Below are 21613 nucleotides of genomic sequence, written 5' to 3' on the forward strand. Positions count from 1 at the left end.
ACCCGAGGATGTGTAGGCGGGTCGTTTTCATGATGTACTTAGATCCGAGACAGAATTTCGATAGTGTCTCCTTGTTGTTCTCTAGATACACATCCTCTTGGCCTATTGCTGAGACGTGTATTTGGAGAACAGCGGGGGTGCTGCCGAAATTTTGTCTCGGGTCGGAGTACGTCATGAAAGCGGACCCAGCCTACACATTCTCGTGTGGGATTAGGACCTATCTTTACCTATTACATAGCTCAGTGCATGTCGTAAAACTTGATGGAACCACTTGTTACATAAAAAAATTATGTGTGTGTTTCACTTCATATCAGAGGATGGAAGAACGTGAGTGGATGTACACCGGACATCCCAGCATGGAGGGTATGACCCCTGAGTGGTGGTCGAAGACCAATGATTTCCTGGAATTAGTATTTGCTGGAGAAACGCCAGTTCGTGGAATTTGGCGCCCATGCACGGAGTGTGATAACCAGACTGAAAGAGATAAGATTACTGTGAGTAAACACTTAGGCAAATATGGGTTTACGCCAGGCTATTACCGGTGGATCTTTCACGATGAGACAGAACAGTCCAGGGCGGAGGTGGTGCGACACCGCACCGGCGAATATGATACTCGGATTGAAAACCTGTTAGATGACATCCGCCGTGCGGATCCGCGGGAGGACCTGAACTCCGAGGAGCCGCCGGAAAGCCCTGAAGAGTATCATGCAGCTTTGTTTGCGGCACAAAAACCCCTTCACGCCCATACAGAGGTTACTCAACTAGATGGCATTGCAGGCCCAATGGCCCTGAAGGCAAACCATAACATGAGCATATTTTGCTTCAATGATTTGTTGTCAGTTATTGCTAGCCTGTTGCCTAAAGAAAATATATTGCCAAAGAACATGTACGAGTCGAACAAAATCCTCGGTTCACTTAAGATGCCGTATGAGCAAATACATGCTTGTCCAAACGGATGCATGTTATTTAGAAATGAACATAAAGATACGAATTATTGTGTCAAGTGCAAATCCTCTAGGTATATTGAGGTAATAGATGATGATGGTAGCAAGAGGCAGCTCACAATTGCCATCAATATCCTTCGATATCTTTCATTCACAGAAAGGATCCAGAGGCTTTATATGACCGAGGAAACTGCCCAATATATGAGATGGGCCGCCGAAGGGAAGATGTACAATACAAAAAAGATGCAACATCCACGGGCTGGTGAAGCATGGAAGAAATTTGTTGAAATTCATAAGAAAACAGATGACTGGAAGAGTGTAGCTGTTGGGATAACAACCGACAGGTTCAATCCATATGGTTTGATGGCTGCCATATACAGTTGTTGGCCAGTATATGTTATCCCCCTGAATCTGCCCCCTGGCGTTTGCATGCAACGACATCACGTGTTCCTGACGTTGATAATTCCAGGTCCTAACTATCCCAGGAAGCATATGAGTGTGTATATGGAGCAATTGGTGGACGACTTACTTGTTGCTTGGAACAACGGGGTCCGGACATACGATGCCGTTTCAAAGAAGCACTTCAATATGCATATCTGGTACCACACATCGCTACATGACCTACCGGCATGTGCGATATTTTGTGGTTGGTGTGTAAAGGGCAAGTGGCCTTGCCCAGTGTGTCGACAGCGTGTGACTTTCATTTGGCTGGCTAAGGGTCACAAGTATGTATGCTTTGACCAACATCGGCAGTTCCTTCGTCTTGATCACCCATACAGGCAAGACGCTATGCACTTCCAAAAATGTGTTATTGTTGATGACCCGCCACCACCTATTATGACCGGTGCCCAGCTTAAGGATGAGTTAGATGCTCTCGAGGAAAAGCTCGATGGGAAAGGTTTTGTGGGATATGGAGAGACACACCAGTGGACTCACATTCCAAGCTTATGGAGGCTCCCTTACTTTAAAGATCTTCTACTTCCACACAACATTGATGTAATGCACACTGAATAGAATATTGCGGAGGCCTTACTCGGCACGCTCCTCGACACCGAGAAGTCAAAGGATAACATTCAGCCTAGGATCGATCAAGCCAAACTATGCAACAGGCCAAAATTAAATTTGGTGCCTCGTGCAAAAGGTAATTCTTGGAAGAAGCCACCAGCCCCTTTCACCCCTTCAATGCCCCAAAGGAAGGAAATTCTCCAATGGATTGTGAACAACTTGTACTTCCCTGATGGATATGCAGCTAATATCATGAGGGGAGTGAATATGGCTACAAAGCGAATAGGAGGCCTCAAGAGTCATGACTACCATGTATGGCTTGAGCGGATAATGCCTGTGATGATTCGAGGGTATGTCAGAGAGGATATTTGGTGAGTGCTGGCGGAGTTGAGCTACCTCTTCCGTCAGCTTTGTGCCAAAGAACTAGATTATGGAGTGGTTGCAAAGTTGGAGGAACAAGCACCTGAGTTGCTATGCAAGTTAGAGATGATATTTCTGCCAGGTTTCTTTAATCCAATGCAACATATGATCTTACATCTCGCGTATGAGGCTAGAATGGGAGGACCTGTGCAGTTCCGATGGCAGTATGCACCTGAACGGGAGTTCAAGCATCTTCATGGGAAATGTAAGAATAAAGCCCGCATTGAAGCCTCCATAGCCGAGGCATACCTGAACGAGGAGGTGGCCACGACCACGACAAAGTACTATCATGACAGTATTCAGACTAGGTTAAATCCAGCTCCTCGTTACAATGAAGAACCCACCAGTAATGTTTCCGACCTTAGCCTCTTCGAAGGCCAAGGTGGCAAAGCAAGTGGACCGAAGCCCAAGAACTTTTCACCTACTGAGTGGTCGACTATTATGATCTATGTCTTGACCAACATGGAAGAAGTGCAACCGTACATAAAGTAAGTGTAGAACACCTTTAGTGACAACTACTCACTAGTCTTGAGTTCTAACTCGAATTCTTCCTATTGCTAAGGAATTCCAGAACGAATTCTCGAAGCTACCACGGCCTCCTAGCGACGAAGAATCAGCAGAACTTATTGAAGATACCAATGCTGATGGCGGTTTCATTTCTTGGTTCTCAAGAAAAGTAACTTTTCTAACTTTATGTTACTTCAAGTTGATCTTACTTGCCTGTAATGCTTCCACTAATGAACCAGACAATCTCCTATTAATCTTGTAGGCATATCAGGAGGTTGATATGGACGCCAAAGTGAGAGAAGTAGCCAAAGTTTTTGAATACGAGGCCAAGTCATTTAAGGCTTACGACATGAATGGGTATCGCTTCCACACTGATAAACACACGCGTGAGAGGCCCAACCGAAGGTCAATAAATAGTGCAGGCTATTGTCTAGGGACAGATGGACGTCACTACTATGGAACCATCGAAGAAATTTATGAGTTGCAGTATTGTGGTTTACAAGGAGTGAAGCCCATCGTATTCAGATGCAGCTGGCTCAATCCTGAGAAAGTGAGACGAACCCCTAGTATTGTCTTTGTCGAAGTTGAATGAGCATCAAAATATGCAGGAAATGATGTCTATATTATGGCTCAACAGGCTACACAAGTGTTTTTTCTCCCATACGCGTGCACATCTATGGAATATATCGATCTCTTGAAGTGGGATGTCGTGTACAAGGTACCCCCGCGTATCAAGGTACCTACCCCAAACAAGGACGATTACCATATAAACCCTAACACATACGAGGGAGAGTTCTTTCAAGAAGCAGACACTGACGAAGACGAAGATGATGCAAAGGAAGATGATGGCGTGCATCACGAACATGATGCTATGGAACATGAGGCCATGGATGACATGGAAGTAGATAATGCAGAGGACGAATACGAGGATGGTTCTGACCCTCGAGATTTGGCATTACTTATGCGATGGCACATGGGGCTAGATGAGGATGAGGGCCCCCCTGAAGACTTCGAGGATGAATGTATGAACGGGCGTGATAGCGATGATGAAAGCCCTGATCCAAATGTTGCACCTAATATTGACCCTTATTTCTAACAACTCCATGTAATCGTGTGAGAACTCTATGTATGTGTGTCACAACTCTATGTATTCGTGTGTGTAACAACTCTATGTATTCGTGTGTGCAACAACTCTATGTATTTGTGTGTGTAACAACTATATGTATTATTGTGACAATTCCATTTATTCTTCATATGTGATATATTTATTGTATTTACATCAAGTTGTACCATCTGTACTAACTGGTTTGTTCTTCTTTGTATCAGGTGATTGAAACATGACAGGTAGCAAGAAGATTCCAAAGGAAAGTTTGAAAAAAGTGAATGATTTGTACAATGATCAACCTGCTCGACCGGTGAAAGAGGTGGCCGCTCCTTCATCGGTTGCCACAACCGCCAAGAAGGCCAAAGGATTGGCGGGTCTAGACACCCGTCCGGCAAAACGTGTGAAACAAGGTCGAGTACCATGCGGGGGAGGAGTAGGAGGCGGACGAGGAGGGGCAGTAGGTGAGGCAGGTGGAGGAGGCGGACGAGGAGGCGGACGAGGAGGGGGAGTAGGTGAGGCAGGAGGAGGAGGCGAACGAGGAGGCGGACGAGGAGGGGGAGTAGGTGAGGCAGGAGGAGGAGGCGGACGAGGAGGCGGATGAGGAGGGGGAGTAGGTGAGGCAGGAGGAGGAGGCGGACGAGGAGGGGGAGTAGGTGAGGCAGGAGGAGGAGGCGGACGAGGAGGGGAGTAGGTGCGGCAGGAGGAGGAGGCGGACGAGGAGGCGGACGAGGAGGGGAGTAGGTGAGACAGGAGGAGGAGGCGGACGAGGAGGGGGAGTAGTTGAGGCAGGAGGAGGAGGCGGACGAGGAGGGGGAGTAGGTGAGGCAGGAGGAGGAGGCAGACGAGGAGGCGGACGAGGAGGGGGAGTATGTGAGGCAGGAGGAGGAGTACGTAAAGCAGCCCAGAGTAGAGCACCTGTTTCTTGTCCTCGACCCTCTGATGCAGTGCTTCACCGTGCTCAGGAGGAGGAAACAGAGGATGGGGATGAGGCGTGTGAGGAGGAGGACGAGGAGGATTTTGCGGAGGAGGTGGTGGAGGATGAGGAGGAGGAGGTGGTGGAGGACGACGCCGCCGAGAGGAGGCTGATTGTTCGTCAGGTTTCTGAGGGTGGGGGTGGACCCTCATGGGTGACAGAGCACCACGAGGTGAGCGGTTCGCAACAGAGCGGTTCGACTATCATCACTACTTCCGGAGGGAAAGTGTGGTTGCGTGGTCCTTCAAAGCTTCCAAGACGTCCATATGTGCATAGAGACGTGTTGATTAAACCAATGGGAGAGAAGTAAGTGGTTATCTCGACTCATCCCATATAAATTGTACCTTTTGCCATTTCCTCACATATAATATGACTTCACTCTTCGAAATGCAGAAGCTTAGTAAAAGGTGGTGAGAGGCGTCTGCCACGGTCGTCGAGTGGCATCATTGGGGGTCTTTGTAGGTTAAATTATCCTGGACTGGTCACTTTGTCGAACGGTATCATTGAGCCAGCTTGGTCATGGGATCACTACAAACTTGCACCGGATTTCCCGGATATGCGTCAGAGGGTTTATGATAACAGAGCCATGCGAGTGGTGAACGATTTCTGGGTAAGTCCTTTCAAACACCTAAATGTCAATACCAAAAGGTTTAAATTTGCCATAGTCATGATTTAACCCTTCTCACATGTATGCATGTTTGTAGGATTTCTATACATGCGTTGAGGGTCAGAAGGATCGTGCAAATGTGGTGGTCGAGAATATTGCCAAGAAACTATTCCACGACATGCACTATGAGGAGCATGTCCGGTTAGTGGTCAAGTATCACGCGGACTATCTCAACCATAGGATTTCCAAACAGGAGGCTCGAGGGACGCATCTTTCACGGGACAATTACTTCAAGGCAAGTGACGATGGATGCTTGCTATTCCCTACATTACCGCAAAATTAGAATCCTTACTAAGATGTATTTGTTTAATTTACAGGTGATTCCTCGGTGGTGCGCTGACAAACGTCCGTGCTGGCAGAAGATCGTCGAACGGTGGACAGATCCAGGGTGGCAGGATGAACACAAAGTAATATCTGAACGGTGTAAGTTGATGGGGGGTCGAGGACACCGTCAAGGAAACCTCACCATCCTAGGTGTCGTCTCAAAACATGTAGGCAACCACATCCTTTTCATCATGTTCTCTTTCATTTGTGAGCATTCCCTTGATTGTTTGGATCGCTTTCTTTTGCAGAAAGAAGACACTGGCAAGGATATCACTTACTTCGAGGCATGGACCATCAAACGTACCAAAGATGAGAAGGACAAGGACCCTCTCCACCCGGAGAGGGACTGGATCAGCTCTAAAGCCCGGTCAGATGGAGAGAACTACACCAAAAAATTGAAGGAGACGTACGGGCCTGACGCTGATCCTCACGTGCTACCGTTTGACCCTCTTGTGGCCATTGCCGCGGCAGGCGGTAGACCGAATGGCCGGATGGCGGTTCACCTCGATTCTGTCATAACCTCCTGCCTTCCGAGAGTCAACACGCTCCGTGCTATGAGTACTGGCTCTACTCCTACCGTAGAGTGTCACGTACCACATTCCGTGAGCATTATTGAGGATATTCAGGTCAGTGCTTCTTCATTGATCCTTCATGGTCCTGCATATTTGCATTTCAACATGAATGACATTTGCATTGCCATATTGTAGACTCGACTGATTGACACCGAGAAAGAACGAGATGAAAACAGGGCCAAGCTGAAGGCACAAGATGATCTAGTGAAGTCTTTACAACATATGGTGGCCAATCTTTATTCCATGCAAGGCCAACCAGTGCCAGAGATGCCACCAACGCCAGAGTGGAACATTGTGAGTTTCGTTCAAACTATTTCTACCACCATTTTCGGCATTACCATATGCATTCATCTCACTATTGGGTTAATCCATCACAGCTCAACCCACCACAAGGGTCGAACAATGTTCCCGTAGTTCCACCTCAAGTTGGTGGAGTTGGGGCAGCAAACGGAATGATGCCTTCTAATGTTGATGTTATCACTCCGATCTCCAAAATCGCGTGAACTTCATGTTATGTTATGTTTGAAACTGTTCCTTGTATGTTGAGAACTCTTGCATCTCGAGACTTGTAAACTGTGGTAGTTGAGTGTCTTCACTACTATTTTACCTTTTATGCACTATTGCTTTTATGTGCAATGCTTTTCAGAATCATTGCTTCTTTTGTTCAATGATGCCTATATGTGACATGTTCTATGTGTGATGAACTATATGCTGCTGCTGTATATGTTTCGCTGCAGGAAAGAAACAGAAACAGGAAAAAGAGGCTCCTGGGCACACCATTACCGAGGGTGGCTCTCGGTAATAACTGTGAAACCGGACCATAATGCACCCTTTACCGAGAGGCCTCTCGGTAAACATGTACCAACCAGTAGAACCTGACAACTTTACCGAGAGGGCTCTCGGTAAAGGGAAAAGGATTGCCGAGGGTGGCTCTCGGCAAAGTTGGACCTCGGCCTGCTCTCGTGGTCCCACATGTCAGGAGGTGACACGTGTCAGCCTCCTAGTGGTTCTCTTTGCCGAGAGGGGCTCTCGGCAAAGATGGACCTCGACCTGCTCTCGTGGTCCCACATGTCAGGAGCTGACACGTGTCAGCCACCTACTGGGTGGCCTTGCCGAGAGTGGCTCTCGGCAAAGTTGGCCCTCGGCCTGTTCGCCTGGTCCCACATGTCAGGAGTTGACACGTGTCAGCCACCTACATGGTGGCTTTGCCGAGAGTGGCTCTCGGCAAAGCTGGCCCTCGGCCTGTTCGCCTGGTCCCACGTGTCAGGAGCTGACACGTGTCAGCCACCTACTGGGTGGTTTTGCCGAGAGTGGCTCTCGGCAAAGCTAGCCCTCGGCCTGTTCGCCTGGTCCCACATGTCAGGAGCTAACACGTGTCAGCCACCTACTGGGTGGCTTTGCCGAGAGTGGCTCTCGGCAAAGTTGGCCCTCGGCCTGTTCGCCTGGTCCCACATGTCAGGAGCTGGCACGTGTCAGCCACCTACTGGCTCTCTTTGCCGAAAGTGGCACTCGGCAAAGAAGGCCCTCGGCCTGTTCCCCTGGTCCCACGTGTCAGGAACCGCCGGCACCGTCTGCTATCCGTTAGCCACTTTATTTTGATGATTGGTACTGTTTGGCTCTCGGCAAAGTCTTTGCCGAGTGCCCGTGTTCTGGCTCTCGGCAAACTCCTGTTTGCCGAAGAGGTGTACGCCGGGTGGCTTTCGCCGAGGGTGACACTCGGCAAAGGCTTTGCCGGCGGTTTTCGGCCCTTTGCCGAGTGTCCGTGGCACTCGGCGTAGCCCAGAATTCCAGTAGTGAATATTTTTCCACGGAATATGATGATTCATGTTCATCTTCGATATGGTTGTTTTCACCATAATAAAGTACATGAAAATCTAGGCTTGCAGATTAATATAGCTTCAGATGCTTTGTTTTGGGAAAGAGGGAGAAATCAGTGGTTGTGCTTAAGCTTTTGTTCTTTATTTACCTTCGAGGCATAAATTCAAATGATTAGTATATGCATGGTAATCTCTGTGCTTTTGACAACCACTAGAGGACCGTGTGACAACTAATTTATGATTCATTATCTGCTCCTTTTTATTCCTGACATTTAGCTCTTGCCCTTGATCAGTACTTTTGAAAGGAACTCTTCCTCGGCCTCTGCCTGGGCGCGACCTGCACTGTCAGTACATATGTTGTGGCTATGCCAAAAGTAACCACTTAATTAGATTTCTATTTTTAACTAATCCCTCTTCCGTTTCAGCAATGTTCAAGTCTGAATACATTTTCTCCTATATATATATTACATCAGGTGATGACATAATTTGTTAATGGCATTATGGCAGGACTCATGTGGTCATTTGTTACAATGGCGGCTCATGAAGTTCAAAAAATGTGTTCTTTACAGATTTGAGATGATAGAAATTCAGAATAGGTAAGACTGATTTTCTTATCCTTTGCTTTCCATGGTTTTCCTCTTTTGCACATCGAAACGAGAATAGACATTATTAAATTGTTACCACATCCATGTCGCACAACTACATCTACATATTACTCTACTTTCTTATCATCAGATAGAAATAATAATGTTTTATTCTGCTACCAAAGGTTCGAGGCTACAACCCAATCTTCTTCCTCCAGACTGGATCAGGATTCAGGACCACACCGTCGAGGCCTGCAGAAACTCTTACTCAACCGTGTCGGTCAGGAATAAGATGGCAGAGGACCCAAGGTTGCTCAGTAGTGACTCTTCGTTGCCGAGTTCTCAAGGCGCTCTGCCTGGTCATCAGAATGGAGCTGCCGAATGTGGAGAGCAGACGTTGCACGATCAATCCAGTGGAATGTCTAGAAAGCCATCAGGGGAGCAGATCGCTGCTGAGGCTGGTGTGCGCTCTCAGTTCTCTACCCTGCCGTCTCGCTCCCTCTCGCCAACTAGGTACCTCCACCACGTGTTAAGGCCACCTGAACATGTTCCATCCTGTATGTATGCATCTTTTTGCATGAAGAGCTGTGTGATACAGAAAAGGGCCTTTCCTTTCAGGCACGGCAAAGAAGAGTATGATAGCGGGATTAACTTAGCTAGGCAAGGTATGGAGAGATGAGCTCAAACATCATCTGGAAGCAGGTATGTATAATTCACTTGCTCTGTACTCGCAGGCATATGGGATTTGATTTTCCTGATGAAGATATTTCCCTCCTTCCACAGGCTTTTTGCTAAGGTTAAAGAACATGAAGAAGAGATTGCACATTTAAGAAGACATCTTGCTGACTATTCAGTGAAGTACCATGTCGAAAATATTACATTACCTCTTTTACCCCCTTCCACGTCCTCTGTTTTCGCTTTTCGGTATGCGTCCACAAAATCTAACTGGACTGTCTTTGGTCTGATGTCTTAGTGTTCCGAAGCCAAAATACTTAATGAGCTTTTTTTTGGAAAGGCGCATTACATTTATGCGAATGGTAAGTATCTTTATCTTATCAGGTTAAAATACTATCTTGGAGTACCCCAGACTAATTCTATAACGCATTGTTTTCGGGCATATCAGCAGAAACAAGATTCGGTTGATGCTGCATCGAAAGCTTTAGCCTATAGACAAGACATCATCGAAGAGAACATCTGTCTGACATATGCGTTGCAGGTAACTTTCTTCACTGTTATATTTTCTGTTAAAATTCAGAGGCAGTTAACATTTCAGTACTGAACTGATGTTGCACTGATGTGCTTGATTCAACCTTAAAGTTGCTTAGATGACGAGGTAATATTCGATACCAATGGAACATGCAGTGATGACTCGCATAACCTACCATTTTTTACCAACTTTCCAACACATTGTATCCATATACTTCCTCCATTCCAACGAATAAGGCCTATATTATTTTTGAAAAGTCAAAGTATGTGAAGTTTGACAAAGTTAACACTGTGTATTCTTACACAGATTTGTTCATCGCATGAAGCAAGGAATCGAGATGGCTATCCACTTCATATAGTTAACTGCATGTGTCGCACTATGCTTTATGAAAGCAACCTAAATAAATTATTGTAAATAACCCTAAGGATTTTCTTGGACTTGAACTATCTTTAAACCTTTTTTCTTGCTTCTTGATGCTTTTAGACTATCATGCTGCCATGGACTGGAATACAACCATTATGTTTAAGAATGCATGCTATCTATGAAATATCTTACATGGTACTAATTCTTGGACTGCTTCGGTTTTTTGCGCCAAGGGCGTGATGGGTCATCGATTTCCTTATGCATCAAGGATTTTATTATCAATCTTTAAACTATTCTTACTTGCTTGGCTCGCTCTCGCTTTTTGCGCCATGGGCGCAACGGGTCATCTAGTATTAAAAAAAACACAATGCACTTCTGCAATGCTCATCTTATTGTTCGACTGCCATCCCAATTAACTGAACAAAGCCCCATGTGCAACCATCTCCAAATTATTGTACAGTCTAGAAGATCCTAGGCTTCCGCACAGTGAAGGAAGCACCAGGTACTGGTAAAGTGTATAGCCATGTGGATAACCTGGGCAAAACTAGAAACATTCACCTTTTCTAGGACAATGTAATCGTGACAGTTCCAAATTTTCCAACATAAGAGTGATACTCCCAGTCGGATTTGAGACTTAACTTTCCTATTCATTCCACCCCCTTAACATACCCACGAAAAGGCATGGTGAAAACAATGTTGGATCGCGTCGTCTTTGTCATAGAAGCAGACATTAAAATGCCTAATGTTTTTTTCCTCACTGTTATTTCTTTTTATGCCCCTCTATGATGTCGCATGACGCTGTAATTGTTCCTCAACCACCCTAGTAGCATTCGAGTTGGTACAAAAAGCAGTGGGGAAGTTCGCTTCCTCCCACCAGTCTAGAAAAAAATAGCTCCAAAATCCCTTTTCGTATATGCACGGTAAATCATAAATAACATTAGCATTACTAGTACCAATCAAGAAATTGCATTACACGGACTGAGTATAGTTAGCGCATGCATTCTTTTGGGTTGGGGGGGGCGGGGGGGGGGGGGGGGGGGGGTGGCGGGGGGACATTGATTGCATTAGTTATGGTGGTCAACTAAATCGCTGGCAACTTGTTGATACCTTGTTAAAGCCATTGATCTCATTTTCTCAAACATTTCTTCAAGGTGAAACTTTAGCATGTGACATATGAGCTTTGGTGAATAGATCCTGCGATGGTGGTGCTTGTTCAGGAGGCGTTGCTGCTGCAGAACTTTTATCATTGTATTTTTTACATGGAAACAGTAGGAGAGCCTCCTACTATGAACATATTAACAGGGTTGCAGTTACACTGTACAAGCCATATTAACAGCCACCCCACTTTGTGGGTTGGGGGTAGCAGGATAGAGCAAGGAGGTGACAAATTAAACACTAGTTAGATGGGAGAGAGTCTACGAAGGTATAGATTAACTGATGAAGGCTCTCTTGTCCTCACTAACCCTATATTAGAGCAAGACAAAGTCCTCTTCGAATCTTCGGAGTCGGGCCCTAGGAGTGGGGGAGGAGGTCCCTTGAAATGCTTGTTTTTTCCTTCTTTCCAAAGATTCCATGCTGCCTGCAAGAATATCTCCATGAACATAGGTCCACCTCACGCTTCTTTCGCAGATTCGATCAAATACCCAGCTTTGGCCAACAAGTACCACTGAATTGACAATGGAAGATCACGTGGTCAATCGTTTCTTCAATTGGTTCTCCACGCAAGAGGCAATCATGATCGTCCCTAATATCATAATGTCGTCGTATGAGCATATTTCCGGTGTTAGGGTGGTAAGAGAGGAGTAACCAACCAAAAACTTTGATGTTCATAGTCACCTTTGATTTCCAAAACTATTTGTATGTTTTGTGGGCCTTGACATCTCTAAAATAAAATTTGTAGTATCTACGAGAGGTGTAATCAGTTGATCCCCAAACATAGGACCAAAGATCTATTGTCTCCAGCACAGTAGCCGTGCCCACATGAGCAGTGATTTCCAGGAGGTGACGTACCTCATCATGTGCCTGCATGGAGAGGGGGAGGTGAAACGCCTTAGCAAGTGACGTGATGCCCAAGAAAGCCCGAACCGAGATGTCCTCATCACGAGCAAATGAGAACGCCCTTGGATGTGAGTCTGCTAAAATTTCTCATGTCCAAAGATCTTTCCACATGAGGACGTTGTATCCATGTCTCACACTTTTCAAGAATTCATCTGATTAATCAATTAACGGGCCAATTAATCGCTACTTGTAGGTGGCCGAATCAAATAGCACCTATTCGCCGCGTTAACTTGCCACGCCGATTAAATGTGTTGTCAGACCGATTAATTAGTTGCCGGGCCGATTAATCGTTCTGGCCCGTTAACTTGTGGGCAAACAAAGCCCAATTATTTGGACCGTAACCCCTCCCAGCCCCCTCATGCTCCTAAATAGGTAGGTTTGGACCTCCTCCCACCCCTCTCGCTTCTCTCATCCCCTCCCGACCTAGATGGTGGTTGTTTAGGTCCTCGTCGGTGTGTCGCCGCTCCCCCCTCCCATGTGTGTTGCCTCTTCCTCTCCTCCCTCTATGCGCCGCTACTCCCCTTCTTCCCATGGATGTTTGGAGATGATTGATCTATTAAGAAAAGAAAATGGTGCCATTTTCTTCATATTTGCAATGTAGAATTTTTTTTATACATTCAAGTTCTATTGAACAAATTCCTCCATACAAATATTTTGCCTATTGAGTTCAAAATTTCATCGATTAGTTGTCAACCGATTAATCCGAACTGATTAATCACTACTCCCAAGCCGAGCGAGTAGCTACCAGATAACAATTTCCTCAACATTGGTCTCACTTCAACCTTTGAATTGCCACGGTACACACGGCGGGTGAGCTTTAGGATGTCTCTAGCAGAATGAGCCACAAGGCTGCGAAGCATGTCTGATTTTTGTGTTGTAGTACGTGGACCAAATAAGTTCAACCCATGGAAGATCATATCGATTATAGAATTTGTGTAGGTATTTAAGAAGCAAAGTGAAAGTGCAACTATCCCTGGGTGGTTTTGGTAATTCCTAACAACATATAGCTCATTGAGCTAATGCTATTTCAAGATAGATATTTCAGGAAAGCTCAATGATTGGCATGGCATGGATTAGAAAGTGGACCCTTCAAAATGCTAAGGACAAAAGATTGGCTCAAGCTCAAAGCACAAGACTCAACATTTTCTATTTTAGTGATCCAAGATCACATTGAGTCTATAGGAAAAGCCAATACTATTAAGAAGGGATCAGGTGTTGCTTAATGAGGTGCTTGCTCAAAATGCTTAGTGATATGCTCCAAAACCCTCCACTACTTTCTCATATCCACATATGTCCCAAACCAAAAGTCCAACTCGGCCCCACCGGTTCTTTCTATCCGGAGCCACCGAGTTCACTTGACATAGCCACTGCCAGAAACCCTAGTCTTTTCGGTCTCACCGATAGGGATCTCGGTCTCACCGAGATGGGATTGTAATCTCTTTGTTTCCCTTCGTAACATTTCGGTCCAACCGAGATGAGCGATCGGTCCCACCGAGATTGCAATGTAAACTCTCCATTTCCTTTTCGTAACGTTTCGGTCCAACCGAGATGAGCGAATCGGTCCCACCGAGTTTGCCTGACCAACTCTCTGTTAGTCTATTACCAAAATCGGTCACACCGAGTTTGTGTAATCGGTCTCACCGAGATTACGTTATGCCCTAACCCTAATGATATCGGTCCCACCGAGTTGACATGTCGGTCCCACCGAAACACCTAACGGTCACATTATGAACCAATTCGGTCTGACCGAGTTCTCTGATTCGGTCCCACCGAGTTTGGTGATTTGTGTGTAACGGTTAGATTTTGTGTGGAGGCTATATATACCCCTCCACCCACTCTTCATTCGTGGAGAGAGCCATCAAAACATGCCTACACTTCCAATACATATTTTCTGAGAGAGAACCACCTACACTTGTGTTGAGGTCAAGATATTCCATTCCAACCACATAAATCTTGATCTCTAGCCTTCTCCAAGTTGCTTTCCACTCAAATCTTCCTTCTACCAAATCCAATCCTATGAGAGAGAGTTGAGTGTTGGGGAGACTATCATTTGAAGCACAAGAGCAAGGAGTTCATCATCAACACACCATTTGTTACTTCTTGGAGAGTGGTGTCTCCTAGATTGGCTAGGTGTCACTTGGGAGCCTCCGACAAGATTGTGGAGTTGAACCAAGGAGTTTGTAAGGGCAAGGAGATCGCCTACTTCGTGAAGATCTACCCTAGTGAGGCAAGTCCTTCGTGGGCGACGGCCATGGTGGGATAGACAAGGTTGCTTCTTCGTGGACCCTTCGTGGGTGGAGCCCTCCGTGGACTCGCGCAACCGTTACCCTTCGTGGGTTGAAGTCTCCATCAACGTGGATGTACGATAGCACCACCTATCGGAACCACGGATAAAAAATCTCCGTGTCAACATTGCGTTTGCTCCTTCAAACTCCTCCCTTTACCTTCATATGCAATGGTTTTACATTCCGCTGCTATACTCTTAGAATTGCATGTGTAGGTTGATTGCTTGACTTGTGCTAAGTTGTTAAAATCTGCCAAGAACTAAAATTGGGAAAAGGCTAGATTTTTATTTGGTCAAGTAGTCTAATCACCCCCCCTCTAGACATACTTTCGATCCTACAAGTGGTATCAGAGCTTTGATCTCCATTTGCTTTGATTTCCATAGCTTTTGGTGGTCATAGCCTTGGTTTCACAACCTAGGAGAGTATGGAGTCTAGCGAGGGAAATTACCACCGTAGAGGTCCTTACTTTGATGGTACAAATTTTGCTAGTTGGAAGCATAAGATGAGAATGCATATTCTTGGACATAACCCCGCCGTTTGGGCTATTGTGTGTATTGGCTTGCAAGGTGAATTCTTTGACGGGAGAGAACCAAACCGTGAAGCTACCGCGGAAGAGTTGAAGATGCTACAATACAATGCTCAAGCTTGTGATATTCTCTTCAATGGATTGTGCCTCGAAGAATTCAACAAAATCAGCCGTCTTGAGAATGCAAAGGAAATTTGGGATACTTTGATTGATATGCACGAAGGTACCGACTCCGTCAAGGAATCCAAATTGGATGTGCTTCAAAGTCAACTTGACAAGTTCAAAATGAAGGATGGTGAAGGTGTCGCCGAAATGTACTCTAGGCTCGCTCTCATCACAAATAAGATTGCCGGCTTAGGAAGTGAAGAGATGACCGACAAATTCATCATCAAGAAGATCCTAAGAGTCTTGGATGGAAAATATGATACCGTGTGCACATTGATCCAAATGATGCCAAATTACAAAGATCTCAAGCCAACGGAAGTCATTGGAAGAATTGTTGCTCATGAGATGTCACTCAAGGATAAGGAAGAGCTTCACAACAAGTCTAGTGGTGCTTACAAAGCCTCATGTGATTCTCCCACATCATCAAGTGAGAAACAAACCTTCAATGAAGAATTGAGCCTAATGGTCAAGAACTTCAACAAGTTCTACAAGAGTAGAAGCAAAGAAAGAAGTTCCAAGTCAAGGTCCTACAATGACAAAAGATCTTCTAGTCGTGAGCGTAATTGCTACAATTGTGGAAGGCCCGGACACTACTCAAATGAGTGTACGGCACCCTACAAAAGAAGAGAAGATTCTCCCAAAAGAAGAAGTAGAAGAGAAGAATCACCACCAAGAGAAAGGAGGAATAGAGATGATCGTCATGAACGAAGACCCTCTCGGAGAAGCAAGGATTCGGAAAGGAAGGAAAAGTCATCAAGGAGCTACACAAAAAGAAGACATCAAGCTCATGTTGGTGAATGGGTATCTGGCTCCGACTCCGACAATCACTCCAAAAGAAGTTATCACTCCGACTCCGAATATACTCAAGATGAAGGTGTTGCCAGTCTAGCACTTGTGTCAACCAACTCCTATGACATATTTGACTCACCAAATGAAGGAATTGGAAGATGCTTCATGGCCAAAGGTCCAAAGGTAACACATCCCGAGTATGTTGATTTCAATAGTGATGAAGATGATTTGCTAGGTGATGATGATTTACTTGTTGACAACTCTAGTAATGAAGACTATGATGAAACGTCAATTAATCATGCTAATCAAGATAAAACGAATGACGATGATAAGAAGGAGATTGAGCGTCTAACTAAAGAACTAAACACTCTTAAGTTAGCTCATGAAACTACCTTGGAAAATCATCGAGAACTTTTAAAGACTCATGATAAGCTATGCTTTGAAAAGCTCAACCTTGAGCAAGAGCATGAGTTTTTAAAGGCAATCAATGATGATCTTCGCGAGAAAAGTTCTTCTTACATTGCCAAGCGTTTACTCTTGTCTACTTACATGCCACAAGTTAAATCTAGCAACAAGAACAAGAAAGATGCTTCATCTAGTAGTAACAACAATCATGCTAAATCCAATATTGTTGCTTCTAGTAATTTTCTTGATTCCACTAATGATTCTCTTAGCCAAATTACACTTGAGCAAGAAAATAGCTTATTGAAGGGAATTATAGAGAAAGGTGTTTACTAAAGCCTTGCCGGAAAGTAAGCAATTGGAGGAAATTGTGCGCAAGCAAGGAAGACACCGGAAGAATCAAGGTGTTGGTTTTGAACGAAAGTTCAATGCCAATGGAGTTGAGTGGGAAGAAGATCAATACCCCAAGACGAAGTTTGTTCCTCAACAGAGAAGTATGATCCTACTTCTTTCAAAGGGACACAAGCTCAAGATGATCTTCCACCACAAGACCACAAACAAAAAGGCAAGGACAAGCTTCAAGAGGAAATTGATGCATTTGAAGAAGCACCTAAGGCCTTGGTCAAGTGGGTTCCCAAGACTACATCGAGTTCTACTTCATCAAGTACAACTACAACTCCTAGGATTCCCATCAAGATGATGTGGATCTAGAAGAAGAAGAACTAGAGAGTTCTTGAGGGTGACTCCGCCAACATACTTCACTCTTATCATTTTGGCAAGAACAAGTGCAAACTACTTCCATATCTTGCACTAGTTCAAGGAGTCACAAACCCTCTTGTTGGTAAGACAAGGGACAAGGTAACCTAATGCTTTCATGGACATCATCTTGTGTATGCATCACTCTATGTCTATGGATATCCTTGTTTCACTACTAGGGAAAACCCTAGTAGTAGCGCGGGTTTTGAGGCTATCAGCAGCACGGTCAGCCGCGCTACCAATAAGGCGCTACAGCTAACTGTTAGTAGTAGCGCGGTCTGTACCCGCGCTACTACTATGGACTGTATCAGCAGCGCTTTTTCGGAACGCGCTACTATTAATTAGCTGCAGCGATTTCCTGGCCCCGCGCTACTGCTATATCTTTCATCATTCCCCCCCGGCTTCCTACCCCGTTTCAGCTTCAATAAACAGCAATTTCCAGATACTAGGTACTACTAGATATCAATTTCATAAAGCATTATCGGTACTAGGTAGTACTCCCTTGATTCCAAATTACTCGTCGTGGTTTTAGTTCAAATTTGAACTAAAACCATGACGAGTAATTTGGAACGGAGGGAGTACTAGATAATAATTTCATATATACTCAACATGCATCCTCAAGCAGTACAAGGTGATATCGACGACGATCATCATATGTAGTTCTAGATAATATCGACGACAATCATCATATGTAGTTCTACATGATATCGATGACGATCATCATATGTAGTTCTAGATGATATAGCCACACACACATATATAGTTCTAGATGATATCGACGACGATGATCATTCTCAAGCTTGGGCGATGGGTGTTCCTGATAGTAATTAGGATGGCCTGTCCAACACGAAGATTCTTGCCAACGAGGAATCTCTTCCACCCAACCAAGTTTAAGTGTGTGCGACCGTCTGTGTCTATGCGGTAAGTACAGGTGGTGACGGAGCCCCTTTCGGTAAGGCGTAGTCCAGCTGAGTCTTCTTCATCAGGCTCGATACCACAACTCTCAGATAGGTTCTTTGGCAATTTCTGAATAAGAAAAACATATCAATTAATAAATAGCCTCGCACATACTCTTGCAAATATATTTCTATTAAGTCTAGATTTCTACACTATCAAAAGACACAGTACTACACATTTGTACTAACTAATCATGAATTCTACTAATAAATATATATGGATTATCTACACTATTAATAGTTCCTTGGATTCTACACTACTAAGAGCATGTGATCAGACTCTACACTAAAGCATATCATCGACTAGATTCCACAAAGCATATCATTGGACTCTACACTAAGCATATCATCGGATTCACTAAGCATATCATCGAATAATTTGCATTTGTAAGTATAACAATAAAGCATATATATATCATCAAATTACTACAGGCAGTACGTATAACATACCATTTTATGCCGATCGACCATGGTACTTGTCAGGCGGGTCACGAATGGCACCCCGACAAAGTCATCACGTGGCGGAATTATGTCCCATAGGTTGCACACCTCCTCCTCGCTCAGCCTCATTCTTTGAGATATGATGGCTTCATGAAGTGGGTTCTCATCATCTTCATCGAGTGGGTCCTCATTATCTTCATCATCTTCGTCATCTTCCACCAGGTTGAGATAAATGACAGCCAGCTTGGGTCTTTCTGCTCTGAAGGAGAAGCTGATCAGCTCACCACCAGTAAGACACATGTGGGCAAGGAAACGGGCCCATCCATCTCCTCCAATCTGCGACATATTGCGTCCTTTCTCGACCTCCATAGTGTACGGCCCCCCAGGAGCCTCAAATGTCACAGTGTCTCCTGTCAGCTTGTTGAATTTCAACCTCACATTGCATGGGACGATCTGTGTAAAAAAAGCAAAATGACACAATGTAGTAATGCCAACACTAAAAATAAAATAGTTGTTACATTTCATCTAATTTCTTACCGCCGCATGACGAAAACTCGACTGGAAGTAGATGCCAAACAGCTTGCCAGTTGCAAGGCTGCTGGCGCACCTTGACTTGCACAGTCGACATAGTGGTGGTGGTGGTGGTGGCGCCATTTTCCTAAAGCAATATGAGCAAAGGATTAACGATTCACTTCACAGGAAAGAAAAACAGTAGCATGTGATATTTTTGGTTCTTCCACGAGAAGCAATTTTATGGACAAAGCATTTCGGTGGCACCTATTGCTGAAAAAACTTTTCACAAATATGTACCAAATAAGGGTACCACCTACCAAGACATTTCATCTCATTTGGCCCCTATTGCCTAAGATAATTGATTAAAAAAACAAGTGGCAAATTTAAATAAATTGGCACCTACATTTTGCCAAAAAATATCTTATTACAAAAAAACAAAAGCATCTACCTATCCATGTATAGAAAAAATAACAATAAAATGGTGCATACTAAATCAACTAAATCAACTAGCCTACTAAATCCACTAGCATACTAAATCGACTAAATCAAAATTTTCTAAATCAACTGAATCAACTAGCCTACTAAATCAACTAAATCAAGATGTTCTAAATCAACTAAATCAACTAAATCATGTTCTAAATCAACTAAATCAAAATGTTGCATATGAACTAGCCTACTAAATCAAAATATAGCAGGGAGGAGGGAGGAGGGAGAAGAGAGTAGGACGGAGGACGAAGGCGGAGCGAGAAGGGGCTGGCCAGCGGCGAGTGGAGGGAGGACGGAGGAGGAAGGCTGAGCGAGGAGGGGCCGGCCAGTGGAGGGAGGACGGAGGAGGAGGCCGGTACCGAGTCCAGCGAGGAGGAGGAGGAGGTGACGGTGGCGTAGATCGGAGGAGGGGCGACGGGGGAGGACCGGCGCGGGGGATCGAGTGAGTGTGAGTGTGATCTGGATCGGATAGAGGAGAGTGGGGGTGGGAGATGGAATGGATTAGCAGTAGCGTTCTATAGCAAAAGGCGCTACTTCTAAACGACCTATCAGTAGCGCCTTTCACAAAGAATGCGCTACTGCTATGTGTCATGTAAAAATAGACAAAAAAATACATTGATCATCAATGATCTTTTTGTGTACAATCTGATTTGTCAATAGGAATCCTCACCGGTTGGTTTAAGAACTGGCGAGGATTCCTATTGCGGCCACAGATCCTACACATAGAGTTCAATGAAGACCAAGTGCTTGTGAAAGTTGTAGAAGTAACATATTTAAGGTGGTACAAACTCTCTTAAGGAGCGAGGTGGGACTAAACTTTTGTAGTAAACTTAGCAGTAGCGATTATTGGGCAAAAGTAGCGCTCTTCATGTTAAAGCGCTGCTGCTAGAACTAGCCTCGCGGCGGCATCGTGGCAATTATAGTAGTAGCGCTTGTTTCACCTAGATCGCTAATGCTACAGTTTTATTAGTAGCGCGGTTTTCGGAAGCTCGCTGCTGCTAATTAGCAGCAGCGCCTGTTTTTAAACCGCGTTGCTGCTAAGATTCTGTGTATAAGGTTTTCCCTAGTAGTGTTTGTTCCTTGTGGGACTAACCCGTGTAGGTATTGAAAGTGCAACTCACTCCAAAGGATTGCTCCAAATGATCCACATCAACATTGAGCATCTACATCTTCAACACCTACATGAAGTCATCTTCGACAAAACCCAAGGTTAGTTCATCCCTCCAAGGGGGGATACCACATCTAGGGGGAGCTTTACTCTAATCAATTGAGTCAAAGCAACTCTAATGGTGTGAACACATCAATGCTTTATGTAAAAGTGGTAACCCCACTTGAGCTTAAACGATGAGTATGACCTATGATCAAATGTTCTCATTTGACTCCTGAGTCAATATACTCATATATAGATGACCTAGTCATCGCCAAATTGCTTGATAGATGCTAGAGTGTTTGTGCATGCTTTGTCACATATTTCATTTGCCATTTTATTGTGTGAGCATGTTGGTTGCATATTTCACTCATTCGAGGACATCCATTTGTTGTTTTGATTGTTTGGCTCTTTCTCTTTTGCCAAATGGATGGACAAGAATGCCTAAGAACTCCCTCTAGCTATCTATGTTTTTCTCATCTCAAATTCTATTCATGCTACATCACAAAGTTTGATCAACTCAGATTCGAACCACTCTGTGTGAGGAGCACTCGGAGGTCCCGATTCGTCATAGACTTAAACCTCCAAAACCTCTTTGTGC

At 44.7% G+C, this 21613-nt stretch overlaps 2 long non-coding RNA genes across 2 annotated transcripts; both read left to right on the plus strand.

Annotated features, from left to right (window-relative positions):
- The first annotated feature begins 8599 nt into the window (after positions 1-8599).
- LOC141026539 (uncharacterized) lies at positions 8600-9239 on the plus strand. Its single transcript, XR_012188788.1, has 3 exons — positions 8600-8708; positions 8842-8930; positions 9104-9239. It is a non-coding gene; the product is annotated as an uncharacterized lncRNA (long non-coding RNA).
- A 583-nt stretch (positions 9240-9822) lies between these two features.
- Positions 9823-10579, plus strand: LOC120968423 (uncharacterized). The gene is made up of 3 exons (XR_006666139.2): positions 9823-9955; positions 10042-10134; positions 10432-10579. It is a non-coding gene; the product is annotated as an uncharacterized lncRNA (long non-coding RNA).
- Positions 10580-21613: the final 11034 nt, after the last annotated feature.

This window comes from Aegilops tauschii, chromosome 7 (assembly GCF_002575655.3).
Source record: "Aegilops tauschii subsp. strangulata cultivar AL8/78 chromosome 7, Aet v6.0, whole genome shotgun sequence".
NCBI lineage: Eukaryota > Viridiplantae > Streptophyta > Magnoliopsida > Poales > Poaceae > Aegilops > Aegilops tauschii.